Source organism: Delphinus delphis, chromosome 1 (genome assembly GCF_949987515.2).
Source record: "Delphinus delphis chromosome 1, mDelDel1.2, whole genome shotgun sequence".
NCBI lineage: Eukaryota > Metazoa > Chordata > Mammalia > Artiodactyla > Delphinidae > Delphinus > Delphinus delphis.
Window position 1 is genome coordinate 106940024 of NC_082683.1, and position 18750 is coordinate 106958773.

An 18750-nucleotide genomic window follows, 5' to 3' on the forward strand; every position below is an offset into this window, starting at 1 on the left:
GAGTTTATTATGTTCTGCCCTGACGCACCCTCAGGCGCCCTATACTGTACAGACACGGTCACTTTCCTCCCCGCAGCCCCGAGCCTTCCTGCCCCTTCCAGACAGCTGATCCATGCACTTGCAACCAACAGCCCTCGATTCGCTTCCACACTACGGGAGATCATGTCGTCTTTCACCACCAGATCACGAACCAGCAGACCCTGTGCTGAGATATCTACATACGACACGCCCCATCCGTCAAGCCAACGGGAATTACCGCTCTCCTCCAGCCCACGCCCCGCCCTACTCCGCGCCTCCCTCCTCCCACGCCGTCCAGACAAGCCTACCAGAGGGCGCGCGCCCTCTGGGGGAAGTGACGTCGACCGCTCGCTCTTTTCCTCCCACCCGCCCCACCCGCCCCCACCCGTTGGGGCCGTGCGCGGGTGGCTGGCTGCATAACCTCTGTCCTGCCGAGCACCTGTCTGGCGGCCTGCTGAAGCCTGAGCACCTTTTTGAACTGTAACGGCTTTCAATGCGCAGAATAGAGAACATTTAGGAGTCCAGGGGAAACCGGTTCCTTTCAAATCCAGTTGTCTTTGTGATGTACTATTGTGTGTACGTCTAGTAAAACGCATTAACCATTATGACTGGCGGTGAACTCTATTCCATCTTGAAAGTTCAATTTCGTTCATCGGAAATTTCATTCATTTTATTTCCATTTTCAGGTGTTGTTTTGATTCTATCTTCGAACAGATCTTAACATCTATCTACTACCCTCTGTCTTACTGAGACAGGCTGGGACCTGGGACCCTTTCCTGCAGTGTTTGCACCTGGACAAACTGGGGCAAAGATAGATGGGCCCCAGGCTGAGCAGTTGGAATCCGTCCCCTGTGGACAGATACTCCAAGGTAAAGCTAATAGCAGCAGCAAGGTGGAGCTGAGTCCTACTTGGATAGAATATCAAGAGACCACATATTTCTTATTCTTGAGGTCAAGGAGACCTCCCAAACTATACATGCTCAGAAAGGTTCCTCTGGGGTCAAAAGGGAGGGAGGGAGCCACCCCATAATAGGTGATGTCAACCTCCCCGTAGGCCTCTGGGCCAGAATCTATCTTGGCAAAAAGATGCACACGCATGTCGGGAAGGGCGCTAGGACAGGTTAGGTGTGAAAAAGAATCGAGATAATTGGCTAAAGGTAAACAAAGACCCAGAAGAAATGCCCTATATAAGTGATTTGAATCACCTCTCTGGTGCGCTTTTCCTCATTAGGGAGGATGGCCACACCCTTTATCTCCGGGTGTGTATCTCTGCCTTGCTTCCGTCTTAAACTGTTTCTCTGTGTGCCCTCCCACTTGTGCTGTGGCTCTAATAATAAACTTTGAGCCTGTTTTTACAGTTTTTGCCTCCTTGAAAAATTCATTTTTCAATACGGGCAAGAGCCAGGGCAACTTTGCTTCTAGCCCTAGCCCCTTGTGGACTGGTGGCTAGGATTCTTGCTTTTCACCCAGGCCAACCACGTTCAATTCCTGAGCAGGAAACAAAGATCTCAATTCAAGCCACCACTGGCTGCTATCTCCTCGAGATCAAAACGTTTCCTTCTTCAACAAAATACAAAGAAACTATATGAGACTAAAAATAACTGCGTGCATGTTCCATTGGGAAGAATTATGAACAACAAGATACAAAAAGACCAAAAACCTAACTGCCATCTCTGAAGAGCTGGTAGCAAAAATAGGGAACTGCACATGCCCCCTGCACACAACACCACCAAATGGATGGGCAAACCTAAGCCACAGCCCAGCCCAACCCCGGAACCCACCCCTATCCTGGCCCCATATAAGGAACCAGCTGGCCGCTGCCCCCGGCCCCCACCTCCAAGCAAGGGAACCTGTTATTTGTTTTCCTGCGTCAGGGATCGCAGTAAAGCCTTGCCTGAATTCCTTGTCTGGCCTGTTATCAATTTCTATTGATTAAGAAAGGCCAAGAACACTTGGTAAACAAATAAACTGAAAACAATCAAACAGCTAGTCCGGATAGGTAAATTTGGTGAAGATGACTAACTAATCAGGTAAACGCTTTTGGCTATGTGTGGAGGCTCCAACAATTCTTCAGAGTTTAGTGGTGACGTGAATGTGGCGGCTTTTCTTTGTGTACGACCTGCCAGTGTCCTCCCTTTGGCACCTCTGAGTTACTTAAGCCTAATTGAACTACTTTCCTCATCAGAATTTCTCAATTTCATATACCCTCCCCCTTCCTTGACTCATATTGATTCTTAACAGAGCAAGATTTGATCATGAACACTTGCTTCTCTCTTTGCCGCAGTATGAACAGTGGAATGTCAGCTTAGGGTCATGGTTGTGAGCAACATATAAGTAAGTAGTCAGATATCCGATACTGAAGGGAAGCCAGAAATCTGAGGACAGCAAAAATATCCCAGTAACTACTTTGAACTTACTTTTCCTCCTAGCCCAGGACAAAGCAGAAGAAAAAGTGTCAACATCACTTTAACAATAACCAAGTGGCATTAAATTTTTAAAAACTGAGGCATAATATGCATAAAGTACAAAGAGTGTACAGTTCCCAAACCATTACCAGTGTACAGCAACGTGAATAACTGATGAAGCAACCTGAATAACTAAGGTATGGAAAACGACCAGACCACAAAAGGCTTCCTCATGACTCTTCCCATGCAAGAGCTCAGAGGAATCACGCACATACCCCTCCCAACCTCTCTGCCTGTTACTTTCACATAAATTGGATCACAGGGCATGCACTGGGTTTGGGGGCCTGGAGGGGCATGGGTCTGACTTCTTTCACTCAACATTATGTTTATGAAATTTAACCCTATTTTTCACGTAGTTCTTTGCCTCTGTGTGTATTCCTTGTAAGAATATAACTCTCCATAGTTTTCTACTGTTGGACATTTCAGTTGTTTTCAGTTGAGGATATTCTGAAATCGTACGAACATTTTTTTGTGACTTTGGTTGAACATACACATTTTTCTAAGGCACCCCATTCCAGCAGAATAATGCCAGTGTTGACTTTAAAAATAATACTTTTGGGGGCTTCCCTGTTTGCGCATTGGTTAAGAATCCGCCTGCCAAGGCAGGGGACACGGGGTCGAGCCCTGGTCCGGGAAGATCCCACGTGTTGTGGTGCAACTAAGCTCGTGCACCCCAGCTACTGAGCCTACACTCTAGAGCCCGTGAGCCACAACTACTGAGCCCTCATTCCACGGCTACTGATTCCTGCGTGCCGACAGGCAAAAAGAGAAGCAACAAGAGAAGCAACAAGAGAAGCAACAAGAGAAGCCAGCACGATGAAAGGTAGGCGCCAGTCACTGCAACTAGAGAAAGCCCTTGCCCAGCAATGGAGACCCAACGCAGCTCAAAACAAATAAGCAAAATAAATGTAAAAATTTATAAATATATAAAAGTTGGGTTTTTTTTTCTTTTTTCTCCAGCAAAAACAGTTTATTCAGGAATAGCGGAAGAATTGCAATTCAGGACAAGCAAGCTATAGCAAAAGCCATAGGCAAGTCCCACAAACAAAGGACAGGAAGGAACCTTACTTACAGAGAAAGAGGAGGAAGCTGAGGGAGGTTGTTGTGAACCTAAGCCCATTGGAGAAAAGTGAAAGTTCAGGGTGATGATGGTTTCTCATTGCCAAGTTGCTGGTTTCCTGCAGGAGATGCAACGTACATGTTTTTCTGTTGGGGCCTGTAATCCATGATTCTTTCCTATTGATGCTTCTTCTGTCTGGGTCTGTAATTGACGACACTTCCTGTCTTTGAACTGGAGTGGTACCCCATGAGAGCTCCCACTTCTGGTCTCCCGACTTCATTTTAGTGACGTTTCCCTTTATTAGTTTTCAAACCTGTCACAAGGAATTTTGATTTTTCTAGTTTAATCTATTTTAACGCTTTAGGAGACTTACTGCATCAGTCTAGTATCATTACACCCTGTGGCCCTAGCAACTTTCAAGTGTTCAGTAGCTACATGTGGCTTGTCCCTATCATATTGGAGAGCACAGGTCAAAGGTGTAGCACAGCTAAAAGTGCGATTTCTGGGCCACAGCATATAACTGTGTATGGATGACCCTCAGCTGATGCTGCCAAATTTTTTTCCAACCTGTTGAACTTTTTTATACCCTTTCCAGAAATGAATATGAATTTCCAGTGCTCTCCATGCTGTCAACATTTGGTTTTGTTTGTCCTTTTTTGTTAAAAGTAAGCTTTATTGAGGTGTAATTTACATAGTAAAATCTGCCAACATTAGATTATCCTACAATGTTTTCAATGATATCATTTCTGTGCAAAGCTGGATTTTGGTGCTTGCTGTGATAAAAAGCAAGGGCCATGCAAAAATGAATGTGTAACGAGAAGCAAGGAGGCGATTGAGAAGGTTTCAGAGGCTGTGCAGTGCGCAGCATTAAGGTTATGATTCTGCCGTGTCAGAGCAGTGAAAACACAAGCCACGCTACTGAACTTTTGTCAAACGAACACATAAAAATAGCCACAGCACCAGCCGCAAACCTACAAAATATAGAAATATATGTGAACCCAGAAAACAACAGCATTCCCCAAGGAAAGCGCTGTTGTCAGCCAACCTATCAGGAAATCAGGGCAAACGGGAAGGACAAAGACAGAGAGAATTTGCAGGCAACCAAAGATGATTCGTTAATTAAATCAATTTAATGTTAGTCAAAGCATTAAAGTTAACTCTAGATCTTGAATTTGTAGTTTAAGCGGGCACATGTTGGAACATGAGAATGTTGGAATCATATATTCATATATATGGAATCACATATTAGATGACACCTAAAAATATTTACCAAAAATTGTAAGTGGAATAATTGAGTCGTCTGGTTTCTAGAATTACAAGTATTCATTCCTCTTTAAAGATATTAGTATATTTAATGTACTTGACTAGTATATTTAATATACTTCAACACATAAATTTAAATGTTTAGACGTTCAAAACTTATTGGATATGTTTGCTTATTTAACCGGTACAACCACTATAGGAAATTTAGGAAGTCCAACTTAACTCAGACGTTCAAGACAAAATAAAGGCAAGACTTACGTACCAGAACACTATACCACCATTATTTTCTACATTATATGATAACCTGAAAATATATATATAGTCGTTTTTAGACAAAAATTATTAAACCAATCTAAGTTTTCTGACTAACCTCGATAAAAACACACCACGTGATACAAACATTTTAAATGCCATTATATATTAAATGTATAAATTATTTAAATTGCTTAAAAGTATTAAGGGCCATCTTTGTAATCAATTTCATTTCGTTTCTCACTGTTCTTCCAAGTAATCAAGACCATTAATTTAATCTACAGCTAAATCTGTTATTGTTCCTTGTCACCAGTTCAACAACAAAATTTTTCCTTATATAAATACCACATTGAAAGCATAAGTAGTAAAGCAGTTTTCCCAGAAATTCTTAATTTTCTTATTTTAAATTTATATAAGTGATTATTACTTTCCCGAAATTAATTGGGGAATTAATTTTTAATTAATTAAAATTTTAGAGGCCTGATTTATCTATTCTCTCCCAGGAAGAGAAAGTATATTGTTTAGTTTCTGAGAAAATATATTTAAAGGGGAAAAAATTCATCAAACTAGTGGGCATTATTTAAGGTGAAAGCAGAGGCAACGATATGTATTAACAGCAACTGAGAGTGAGGGAAACAAAATGAAATAAGTCAGCCACATTAGGTCCTTGAAGGAAGCTCATTAGTGAAAATCGGAGTGCTTCTGTGATATGCTTTTGAGTCTCCAGGGTATGTATCTGTGCATGACGTCATTGCTCCTCATCCACCTCTATCGAGGACTGAACTGGCTTACAGTTCTGGAAGGTTTAAATCTTGACTTGTAGGGTTGTCACAAGTGCTCGTTGCTGACTTTGCAGCTTGTTTCTAATGATATAAATGTCTTTCCTCTGCTTTCTGTAGTCTGATGTAAGCAATTTCTAAAGGACATTTGTTTGAAGTTTTTCAGTTTTTAAGAAACTTGGGTATACCAATGAAAGAAACTTGCCTATTCCATGCTAAAAATTCAATATTCTTCCTGTATTAATCCCCCTTATTACTGTGGAGCTCCACTTGAGGGAAAAAATGCATATTAAGGTCATCCTTATTGTAGCTCCTACACTTTTGCAGTTATTGACAAGGATTGCCTTGGCCCACGCGGTTTTTACGTAATAGTGGAAAACAAGAGGTGGACAGCTTCTCATTGTTGCCGTGTCACATACCAGGAAATACCAGAATCCTCAGGACAAGCATCAGACAAAAAAGACTCATGGTCCAGACTAGCTGTCATTGTCTAACTAACAGGGAATAGATCCCTGTAAACCAACCCCCAACAGGGATTATCCCCGAAGTTCACTTCCTAAAATTAAAACCAGAATCCCGCACTGAGAGGAGAAATTAGTGATGCACAAATGAGAGGGAGAGAGAGAGAGAGAAAATCCTTGTCCAGTAACCACACAGTATGAAAAAGCCAAAATACTCAATTTCTGCACATGAGATTTAACAGAACAGAGCAAACATGTGCTAATAACTCTAAGGGTCCAAGTCTGAAGCAGGAACCTGTGGGGGGGCAGGATTCTGTTGGCTCCCACGATGTGTCTTAGATGGGCTAACTTTTATAGTCACAGCCAAAAAACACAGAAACAAACAAACAAAAAACTGACAAGGAATAACATAGAAACACTTATTCCCATGCTAATTCCCCATTTTATACGAGGAAGGACAGGCATTAGATTGTTTTCATCAAACTAAAAGTATAAGCAAAATTTATAAATAAAAGAGTAAAGGGGAGAAGGAAAAAACCTCTGGGATCAGTGAGATTCTTCTCTTTGGATAAGTTGCTTGGCAGGACGTTATCAAAGAGGTCATTCTGGGCAGTCTTCTCTGGACCCTGTTGACTAGGTCAGCAGAGAGAACAATTACATTTATTGGAGAATTTAAAAAATATTGAATATTGAACTTTTGAACATATGCAATAGAATATCTCTGTGTAATGCCCACAATGTCCCTCTGTTGTCCTTCCCCTTAGTTATGTCGGGAGGGCACTGCTCCCTTTATTAGTTAGACTATCTTAGAGAGATGTACACAAAGTTTGCTGTGTTGGCAACAAAATGAAGAAAGGGACATTGAAAGACTGGAAAATAAAATAGAACATGATTCAGTCCCACTTCTGTGGAAGGAAAATTTGAAGGATTTACCAACATTAGAAGCATAGAAACACTAAAGGTAGCACTTGCACTTCCAATTCTCTAAGCTATGGAAAGACCTGCACGAGTGGTCAGAGGTGTGTGTACAATAATGATGGTTGCAGCATATTCATCATCGTGAAACCATGAAACCAAGTAATACACAACCAGGGAAGAAAGCCCTTTATCAAAAATAATGCAGAGGAGAATTTTAATGATGAGTTCAGTGCTAACATCATTCATAGAACAATTACTAACGTTCACAGATGAAAAGTTTAAGACACATAAAATATGACTTTCTTGACCAAGAATATAGACTTGCCGAATAAAGACTATCGCACCAGACCGTGGATTCCTGGATCTCTTCCAGGAGGCCGTAAGTTAGGCAAGTATAGAGTCCAATAGAGACGACAGAAAATAGAGCTGGGAAGGGGAGTGTGGCCCAAGACTGGCAGCAGTCGGGAGGTGGACAGGACCCCAAACGCAGTTCGGTAAACTTTGTGGAAGCAGATGTACAGGTAATAATCAGCATGGAACACCGGGAATGGTAATCAACACGGAAAACCTTGAATTGGTTTTAACACCTCTCCCACCGTCCCTGGGTGGGCTCGAACCACAACCCTTCCGATTAACAGCCAAACGCGCTAACCCACTGCGCCACACAGACAGCAGTACGTGACTCCTCTGGACTCTCTATGGAGTAGACACTCAGGAATTCCCAGGATGTGCCGCCTTTCTCGCAGGAAAATGATACCAGTTCCAAAGCCTCGGAAGAATGGACGGTTTAGAGCAGTTAATCACACTGGACCTGAGACTGGGTCAAGGTCAGGAAAAGACAACACTAAGCACTATTATCACAGGGCAGCCACCCATGCACACAATTCTGACAAGCACTTGAGAATACTCCCCCTGCCTTTGACGCATTTCCCATCTGCTCCTCTCATCCTCCAACTCACTACAGGGAAGGATTGTCACCTTTGTGTCCTGTCAGAACCCTTTACGCTCCCTGTAGGGCACAGAGAACCAGGCAACAGCCAAGGGGCAGCTGCACTTCCGTGAAGGGCCTTTCCCGAGGTAGGCGGTTCCAGCGCTCAGGCTGACCCAAGACCCCACTGCCCGCCAAGGCAACCGGGAGGAGACCGGAGGGCAGCCCGTCCGGGAGGATTCCTACTAGCACAGAACATGCCTGGCCTGCACTTCGTGGGGAGCTGAATAAAACTCCTCCTGAAGCTTCTCTACAGCCTGAAGAGAACGGATTTCAGGTTCCTGAAAGGGCAAGGGGGCATCCCCACGAGGACAAAGGCTTCCCCTGGTCTTGGAGGACAAGTCCCGCAGAAGCTGGCTTTGAGAGACACGCCAAACGAAAGGAGCAATCTTGAGTGGAGATGTCTGCAAGGAACTCTCATGTGGTGTCGCCATTCTTATATACGGAGAGAGAGTGAGAAACCCAACGTGGGAAAATGTTTACTGTGCACTTACGTATAGAATATACGATGTTATTACTCTTGCAACTTTTTTGTATGTTTCAAAGAGTTTTCCTTTTGGTTTTCAATGAACTCGTGTCCCCGATGCTCTTGGGATGAAAACTCTGTAAACAAGTCTTCGGGTTTGTAACATGCAGGGAGAAAAGAGCCGAGGCGAGAGCTGGCCAGCCCAGGCTGTTCATTACATCTCACCTCCTCCAGCCTGCGCGATGTCAAGGACCCTGAGGCCAGGACTCACCGGCATTTGGGGACTCAGTGCAGAAGCTCTTCTGCATCTGCACCTTGAAGTAAAACACAGCTCTGGTCGGGACAGGAAGACGAAGACTCCTGCCAGTGGAGATGCTGAAGGGGGGAGAAAAGGAAACCAAAAAAAACCCCTTCCCTGACCGGGAATCGAACCCGGGCCGCAGCGGTGAAAGCGCCGAATCCTAGCCACTAGACCACCAGGGAACGACTGAGGAGGCGCGATTTAGCGTCTCCAGATGAAAATTGTAAAAGTAAAGATTACACTTCAGAGACCCGGAGAGCTGGAACGGAGATCTCCCAGAAGCCCAGGGCTGAATGCAGCTGTGCAAGTCTCCCAGCCCTTGCCCGGCTGCTCATCACCCTTCACATCTGCAGTCTTGGGCGACGCTGTGGGCTCTGAGACAGGACACAAGGTCCGTCCTGGTCTAGCTTCAGCGCTGTGTGCTGCCGAGCCAAGGTCATGCTCTATTTCTGAAGCTCGGTTTTCTCTTGAATCAGGTGCCGACTGGGATGTCAATAGGTGATGGGCGGATCCGTCCACTTCCTGATGTCTGCCCTGGCTCTGGGGGCTCTCCTGGTTAACGGCACCGGTACGGGCTCCTTCCCCTCCGCGACCAGCTCAGTTCGTGGAGCCTGACATTGTTCATTTCCGTGTCTTTGGCTCGAGTCCCCGGTGCACAGTTGGGTTCGGTCTCTTTTGTTCCGTCACGCAAATCAAACTGTTGCGTAAGTGTGCCGAGGTGGGGGAAAGCCAAGTGTGAAGGGGTGAACTTGTGTGAAGCCAAGCCAGGGATGAACTCCTTGGTTTCCAGAGACATAACTCGCGTGAACATGTGCAAGAGATTTCGGCGCCTGCTTAGGAGGTGAGGGGATTTCCGGATGTAAAAATGAGCCGAAGTCAGCCTTGTCCTTTGCGCACTTGGGTCAGCTGGCTGTGGCCTGGACTCCGCAGTGACTCAGAGCGGAGAAAGGAGGGCTGGCTCCTAGCGCTGAGCAGGCTCTCAGGCAGCAACGGAACTCCTGGCCTGTACCTTGGGGATGGAAAATGCAGCTGCGCCCGCTGCCTCAACCGCTGCCTTTCGGCCGTTTTGTTTTTTGAAAGGGAAGGTGAAAGTCTCAGAAAGGAAGAACGTTTGTTTCCGCCCGGTTTCGAACCGGGGACCTTTCGCGTGTGAGGCGAACGTGATAACCACTACACTACGGAAACACGGCGGGTGCTACAGCTTAGTGACACATCCCTGAAATCCGTAGGTCCTGCCAGCACTGCCCTACTCGCCAACTTTTTAAACTGAAGAATGGACCTTGAAGCCCCAAGACCTCTCAGGCAAGGAGACTGCGGCTTCCGAGAGGCCCTGCTTTTAGGGCTCCGAGCCTGCCCCGAAGGGAGGACCCCCGAGCCTCCCACAGTCGGCCTTTGGGCTCCCGCACCGACCGCAGAGTCCTCGGATCCACAGCTATGCCCCCGAGTGCAGGGGTCGCCCCCGCTGACTCCTCAGCTCCCAGAAGCCGCGGGAGCCGGGGGTTCGCGCAAGTGCCCTTTGGGCCTAAGGGGAAAAGGTAGAGAATTAGGTTCATTCCAGTGAGCTTCTCTCTCTCTGGAGCTGATCCTGTGGGTCCCAGCTGCATTTCTCCAAAGGCTTCAAACAGAATTCCTTTAATCCACACTTGACTTAGTCGTTTTCAGGGTGAATGCCAGCTTGCTACAAACACCCCGTCATAACTGAAGGAGGAAATCTACAACTTCCAGGTAAATTTTATTTTCTTCCTTTGATTTCTTCAAACAACAACAACCAAAGACAGGTCACTGGTACATACTTGCACTTTTCTTATAATACTTAAGGTATGTCTGACTATCTATGAAAAGCTCTTGCTATAGAAACATGTGCAAGAGATTGTCTACCATGAGCTAAACACTCGTCATGCCTGCTCAAGGTCCAAGAAGGTGATAAAGTTGGATCCAGTCCCCCACTGTCTTTAGATCACCAGTTAGATCACCATCCAAACCAACCAGTTTTCCAGATGCAGGTCACTTATATGAGGGAGAAGAGGTCAGCTAAACAATCATAATTTGTTCTGGGGAATGTTGAAGGTCAGCACTGGTACAGTAGGAAGGGGAAATAAAAGACTTCACAATAAGGATAATAGCAGCTTTCTCGAGCGTTACTGAGTGACCAGCACTGTTCCTCAGTGATTTACTCTGGAATAACTTATTAAGTCCACATAACAGCCCTGGAAGTTAGTGTAGGACTTTACCACCCCTTGTTGCAGATGAGAACACTGAGGCACTGAAAAGCTGAGCTAACCTTTTCTCGGTCTCACCCCCATGACAGTGAGAGCCTGCACTCAGACCCAGGCACTTTGCCTCCAGAGCCCTTCCCCTTGGCCACCATGCTCACGGGTATCTGAGGAAACTTCACTGAGATTTGCATCCCTTCCTTGTTCAACCTCCAAGATTTCAAAAGGAAAAGAAGTTTGAAAGGTAGGCCTACAAAACTCCCCAAACTAATTAATGAAATGAAGAAGAAGAAGAGGAGAAAGAGGAAACGGGACGTTTGGAGAAGCCACGACGTTAGACGCAGAGAGAATGACGATGAGCTTGTTAAACACATACTAACTGGAAACTGTCTATTTAAAGACTAAGAAGGACCTATCTTCCAACAACTTAAGGCCTAAACTTTCCTTTTCCGTGGCAGTCTCCACCCAAGAATACATTTCAAAGCTACCAATAGAGTGTATACAGATGTGAACATGAAAATCATACTTCAACATTAGTGGTAAAGAGATTATTTTTGAATTTTGTTTATTTTTTATACAGCAGGTTCTTGTTAGTAATTTTATACATATTAGTGTATATATGTCAAGCCCAATCTCCCAATTCACCCCAGCACCACGAACCCCTCTGCCACTTTCCCCGCGATGGTGTCCATGTGTTTGTTCTCTACAGCTGTGTCTCTCTTTCTGCCCTGCAACCGGTTCATCTGTACCATTTTGCTAGGTTCCACATATATGCGTTAATATACGATATTTCTTTCCCTCTTTCTGACTTACTTCAACTAGTAAAGAGATTTTGAATGAGTTAACTCACATGGTTCCTAATAAAATGGGAGACAGTTATTAGGATGTTGTCATTAAAAAAGACAGGATTTATACAAGAGCCAGAAAAGAGAAGAGAGGAAACACACACACACACACACACACACACACACACACACACACACACAAAGCCATACGGAAGGGAAGCCAAAAATCTGAGGACAACAAAAATATCCCAGTAAGTACTTTGAACCTACTTTTCCTCCTAGCCTAGGATAAAGCCGAAGAAAAAGTATCAACATCACTTTAACAATAACCAAGTGGCATTAAATTTTTTAAAAATGAGGCATAATATGCATAAAGTACAAAGAGTGTACAGTTCCCAAACCATTACCAGTGTACACCAACATGAATAACTGATGAAGCAAACTGAATAACTAAGGTATGGAAAATTACCAGACCACAAAAGGCTTCCTCATGACTCTTCCCATGCAAGAGCTCAGAGGAATCACACACATACCCCTCCCAACCTCTCTGCCTGTTACATTCATATAAATTGGATCACAGGGTGTGCTCTGGGGTTGGGGGCCTGGAAGGGCATGGGTCTGACTTCTTTCACTCAACATTATGTCTATGAAATTTAACCCTATTTTCCACATACTTCTTTGTCTCTCTGTGTAGTCCTTGTAAGAATATAACTCTCCATAGATTTCTACTGTTGAACATTTCAGTTGTTTCCAGTTGAGGATATTCTGAAATGGTACAAAAATTTCTTTGTGATTTTGGTGGACATACACATTTTTCTAAGGCACCCCATTCCAGCAGAATAATGCCAGTGTTGACTTTAAAAATAATACTTTTGGGGGCTTCCCTGGTTGTACATTGGTTAAGAATCCACCTGCCAAGGCAGGGGACACGGGGTCAAGCCCTGGTCTGGGAAGATCCCACGTGTTGTGGTGCAACTAAGCCCGTGCACCCCAGCCACTGAGCCTACGCTCTAGAGCCCGTGAGCCACAACTACTGAGCCCTCATGCCACAACTACTGACGCCTGCTCGCCGAGATCCCATGCTCCGCCACAGAAGAAGCCACCACGATGAAGAGTAGGCCCCAATCACTGCAACTAGAGAAAGCCATAGCCGAGCAATGGAGACCCAACGCAGCCAAAAACAAAGAAGCAAAATAAATGTAAAAACTTTATAAATATAAAAATATATAAAAGTTTCGGGGGATTTTTTTGTTGTTTTTTTCCAGCAAAAAGGGTTTATTTAGGAATAGCGGAAGAATTGCAATTCAGGATAAGCAAGCTATAGCAAAAGCCATAGGCAAGTCCCACAAAGGACAGGAAGGAACCTTACTTTACAGAGAAAGAGGAGGAAGCTGAGGGAGGTTGTTTTGAAACCAAGCCCTTTGAGGAAAAGCGAAAATTCAGGGTGATGATGGTTTCTCATTGCCAAGTTGCTGATTTCTTGCAGGAGATGCAACGTACATGTTTTTCTGTTGGGGCCTGTAATCCATGATTCTTTCCTATTGATGCTTCTTCTGTTTGGGTCTGTAATTGACGATACTTCCTATCTTTGGACTTGAGTGGTATCCCATGAGAGCTCCCACTTCTGGTCTCCCGACTTCATTTTAGTGACGTTTCCCTTTATTAGTTTTCAAACCTGTGACAAGGAATTTTGAATTTTCAAGTTTTTGAAAGGGAAGGTAAAAGTTTCAGAAAGGAAGAACGTTTGTTTCCGCCCGGTTTCGAACCGGAGACCTTTCGCGGGTGAGGCGAACGTGATAACCACTACACTACGGAAACATGACAGACGTTACAACATAGTGGCACACCCCCGAAATCCACAGGTCCTGCCACCACTATCCTAGTCGCCAACTTTTCAAACTGAAGAATGAACCTTGAAGCCCCAAGACTTCTCAGGCAAGGAGACTGCGGCTTCCTAGAGGCCCTGCTATTAGGGTTCCGAGCCTGCCCCGAAGGGAGGACCCCCCGAGCCTCCCACAGTCGGCCTTTGGGCTCCCGCACCGACCGCAGAGTCCTCGGATCCACAGCTGCCCCCGAGTGCAGGGGTCGCCCCCGCTGACTCCTCAGCTCCCAGAAGCCGCGGGAGCCGGGGGTTCGCGCAAGTGCCCTTTGGGCCTAAGGGGAAAAGGTAGAGAATTAGGTTCATTCCAGTGAGCTTCTTTCTCTCTGGAGCTGATCCTGTGGGTCCCAGCTGCATTTCTCCAAAGCCTTCAAACAGAGTTCCTTTAATCCACACTTGACTTAGTCGTTTTCAGGGTGAATGCCAGCTTGCTACAAACACCCCGTCATAACTGAAGGAGGAAATCTACAACTTCCAGGTAAATTTTATTTTCTTCCTCTGATTTCTTCAAACAACAACAACCAAAGAGACAGGTCACTGGTACATACTTGCACTTTTCTTATAATACTAAAGGTATGTCTGACTATCTATGAAAAGCTCTTGCTATAGAAACATGTGCAAGAGATTGTCTACCAGGAGCTAAACAATCGTCATGCCTGCCCAGGGTCCAAGAAGCTGATGAAGCTGGATGCAGTCCCCCACTGCCTTTAGATCACCAGTTAGATGACCATCCAAACCAACCAGCTTTCCAGATGCAGGTCACTAATGTGAGGGAGAAGAGGTCATCTAAACATTTAAACAATCGTAATTTGTTCTGGGGAATGTTGAAGGTCAGCACTGGTATAGTTAGAAGAGGAAATAAAAACCTTCATAATAAGGATAAAGCAGCTTTCTCGAGCTTTAGTGAGTGACCAGCACTGTTCCTCAGTGGTTTACTGTGGAATAACTTAGTAAGTCCACATAAAAACCCTGGAAGATAGTGTAGGACTTTACTACCCCTTGTTGCAGATGAGAACACCGAGGCACTGAAAAGCTGAGCTAACCTTATCAGTGCCTCACCCCCGTGACAGTGAAAGCCAGCACTCAGACCCAGGCACTTTGCCTCCAGAGCCCTTCCCCTTGGCACCATGCTCACAGGTAACTGAGGAAACTTCACTGAGATTTGCATCCCTTCCTTGTTCAACCTCCAAGATTTCAAAAGGAAAAGAAGTTTGAAAGGTAGGCCTACAAAACTCCCCAAACTAATTAATGAAATGAAGAAGAAGAAGAGGAGAAAGTGGAAACAGGACCTTTGGAGAAGCCACGACGTTAGACGCAGAGAGAATGACGATGAGCTTGTTAAAAACACATACTAACTGGAAACTATTGAAAGACTAAGAAGGACCTATCTTCCAACAATTAAAGGCCTAAATTTCCCTATCCATGGCAGTCTCCACCCAAGAATACATTTCAAAGCTACCAATAGAGTGTATACAGATGTGAATATGAAAATCATACGTCAACATTAGTAGTAAAGAGATTATTTTTGAATTTTTTTTATACAGCAGGTTCTTGTTAGTAATTTTATACATATTAGTGGATATATGTCAAGCCCAATTTCCCAATTCACCCCACCACCACGAACCCTTTTGCCACTTTCCCCGCGTTGGTGTCCATATGTTTGTTCTCTACAGCTGTGTCTCTCTTTCTGCCCTGCAAACCGGTTCATCTGAACCATTTTTCTAGGTTCCACATATATGCGTTGATATATGATATTTGTTTTCCTCTTTCTGACTTACTTCAAGTAGTAAAGAGATTTTGAATGAGTTAGCTCACATGGTTCCTAATAAAAATGGGAGACAGTTATTAGGATGTTGTCATTAAAAAAGACAGGATTTATAAAAGAGCCAGAAAAGAGAAGAGAGGAAACACACACACACGCACATACACACAAACACACACACAAAGTCTGAGAAAGGGGAGTTTTCCCTTCCCTTGAGGAACAGATAGCTGAAAGCCATCAAACACCTAGTCTGGATGGGTTAATCTAGTGACGTTCCGTACTAATCAGGTAAACGCTTTTGGCTATGTGTGGAGGCTCCAAAAATTCTTCAGAGTTTAGTGGTGACGTGAATGTGGCGGCTTTTCTTTGTGTACGACCTGCCAGTGTCCTCTCTTTGGCACCTCTGAGTTACTTAAGCCTAATTGAACTACTTTCCTCATCAGAATTTCTCAATTTCATATACCCTCCCCCTTCCTTGACTCATATTGATTCTTAACAGAGCAAGATTTGATCATGAACTCTTGCTTCTCTCTTTGCCGCAGTATGAACAGTGAAATGTCAGCTTAGGGTAATGGTTGTGAGCAACATACAAGTAAGTAGTCAGACATCCGATACTGAAGGGAAGCCAGAAATCTGAGGACAGCAAAAATATCCCAGTAACTACTTTGAACTTACTTTTCCTCCTAGCCCAGGACAAAGCTGAAGAAAAAGTATCAACATCACTTTAACGATAACCAAGTGGCATTAAACTTTTAAAAACTTAGGCATAATATTCATGAAGTACAAAGAGTGTACAGTTCCCAAACCATTACCAGTGTACAGCAACGTGAATAACTGATGAAGCAACCTGAATAACTAAGGTATGGAAAATGACCAGACAACAAAAGGCTTCCTCATGACTCTTCCCATGCAAGAGCTCAGAGGAAACACGCACATACCCCTCCCAACCTCTCTGCCTGTTACTTTCACATAAATTGGATCACGGGGCATGCACTGGGTTTGGGGGCCTGGAGGGGCATGGATTTGACTTCTTTCACTCAACATTATGTCTATGAAATTTAACCCTATTTTTCACGTACTTCTTTGTCTCTGTGTGTAGTCCTTGTAAGAATATAACTCTCCATAGATTTCTACTGTTGGACATTTCAGTTGTTTCCAGTTGAGGATAATCTGAAATGGTACAAAAATTTCTTTGTGACTTTTGGTGGACATACACATTTTTCTAAGGCACCCCATTCCAGCAGAATAATGCCAGTGTTGACTTTAAAATTAATACTTTTGGGGGCTTCCCTGGTTGCGCATTGGTTAAGAATCCGCCTGCCAAGGCAGGCGACACGGGGTCGAGCCCTGGTCCGGGAAGATCCCACGTGTTGTGGAGCAACTAAGCCCATGCCCCCCAGCTACTGAGCCTATGCTCTAGAGCCCGTGAGGCAGAACGACTGAGCCCTCATGCCACAACTACTGACGCTTGTGCGCAGAGAGCCCATGCTCCACAACAAGAGAATCCATCACGATCAAGAGTAGGCCCCAATCACTGCAACTAGAGAAAGCACTCGCCCAGCAACGGAGACCGAATGCAGCCAAAAACAAATAAGCAAATTAAATGTAAAAAATTTACAAATATAAAAATATATAAAAGTTGGGGGGGGTTGTTTTTTGTTTTTTTCCAGCAAAAAGGGTTTATTCAGGAATAGCGGAAGAATTGCAATTCAGGACAAGCAAGCTATAGCAAAAGCCATAGGCAAGTCCCTAAACAAAGGACAGGAAGGAACCTTACTTACAGAGAAAGAGAAGGAAGCTGAGGGAGGTTGTTGTGAACCCAAGCCATTGGAGAAAAGTGAAAGTTCAGGGTGATGACGGTTTCTCATTGCCAAGTTGCTGATTTCTTGCAGGAGATGCAACGTACATGTTTTTCTGTTGGGGCCTGTAATCGATGATTCTTTCCTATTGATGCTTCTTCTGTTTGGGTCCATAACTGACGATACTTCCTGTCTTTGAACTTGAGTGATACCCCGTAAGAACTCCCACTTGTGGTCTCCTGACTTCATTTTAGTGACGTTTCACTTTATTAATTTTCAAACCTGTCAGAAGGAATTTTGAATTTTCTAGTTTAATCTATTTTAATGCTTTAGGAGACTTAGTACATCAGACTAGTATCATTACACCCTGTGGCCCTAGCAACTTTCAAGTGTTCAGTAGCTACATGTGGCTTGTCCCTATCATATTGGAGAGCACAGGTCAAAGGTGTAGCACAGCTAAAAGTGCGATTTCTGGGCCACAGCATATAACTGTGTATGGATGACCCTCAGCTGATGCTGCCAAATTTTTTTCAACCTGTTGAACTTTTTTATACCCTTTCCAGAAATGAATAAGAATTTCCAGTGCTCTCCATGCTGTCAACATTTGGTTTTGTTTGTCCTTTTTTGTTAAAAGTAAGCTTTATTGAGGTGTAATTTACATAGTAAAATCTGCCAACATTAGATTATCCTACAATGTTTTCAATGATATCATTTCTGTGCAAAGCTGGATTTTGGTGCTTGCTGTGATAAAAAGCAAGGGCCATGCAAAAATGAATGTGTAACGAGAAGCAAGGAGGCGATTGAGAAGGTTTCAGAGGCTGTGCAGTGCGCAGCATTAAGGTTATGATTCTGCCGTGTCAGAGCAGTGAAAACACAAGCCACGCTACTGAACTTTTGTCAAACGAACACATAAGAATAGCCACAGCACCAGCCGCAAACCTACAAAATACAGAAATATATGTGAACCCAGAAAACAACAGCATTCCCCAACGAAAGCGCTGTTGTCAGCCAACCTATCAGGAAATCAGGGCAAACGGGAAGGACAAAGACAGAGAATTTGCAGGCAACCAAAGATGATTCGTTAATTAAATCAATTTAATGTCAGTCAAAGGATTAAAGTTAACTGTAAATCTTGAATTTGTAATTTAAGCTGACACATGTTAGAACATGAGAATGTTGGAATCACATATTGGTGTATATGGAATCATATATTAGATGAAACCTAAATATATTTACCAAAAATTGTAAGTGGAATAATTGAGTCGTCTGGTTACTAGAATTACAAGTATTCATTCCTCTTTAAAAAATTAGTATACTTAATGTACTTGACTAGCATATTTA

At 44.0% G+C, this 18750-nt stretch overlaps 2 non-coding genes across 2 annotated transcripts; both read right to left on the reverse strand.

Moving 5' to 3' along the window:
- Positions 1-10083: 10083 nt before the first annotated feature.
- TRNAV-CAC (transfer RNA valine (anticodon CAC)) lies at positions 10084-10156 on the reverse strand. Its single transcript has one exon. It is a non-coding gene; the product is annotated as a tRNA-Val (tRNA).
- A 3558-nt stretch (positions 10157-13714) lies between these two features.
- TRNAV-CAC (transfer RNA valine (anticodon CAC)) lies at positions 13715-13787 on the reverse strand. The gene has a single exon. It is a non-coding gene; the product is annotated as a tRNA-Val (tRNA).
- Between the last annotated feature and the right edge of the window lie 4963 nt (positions 13788-18750).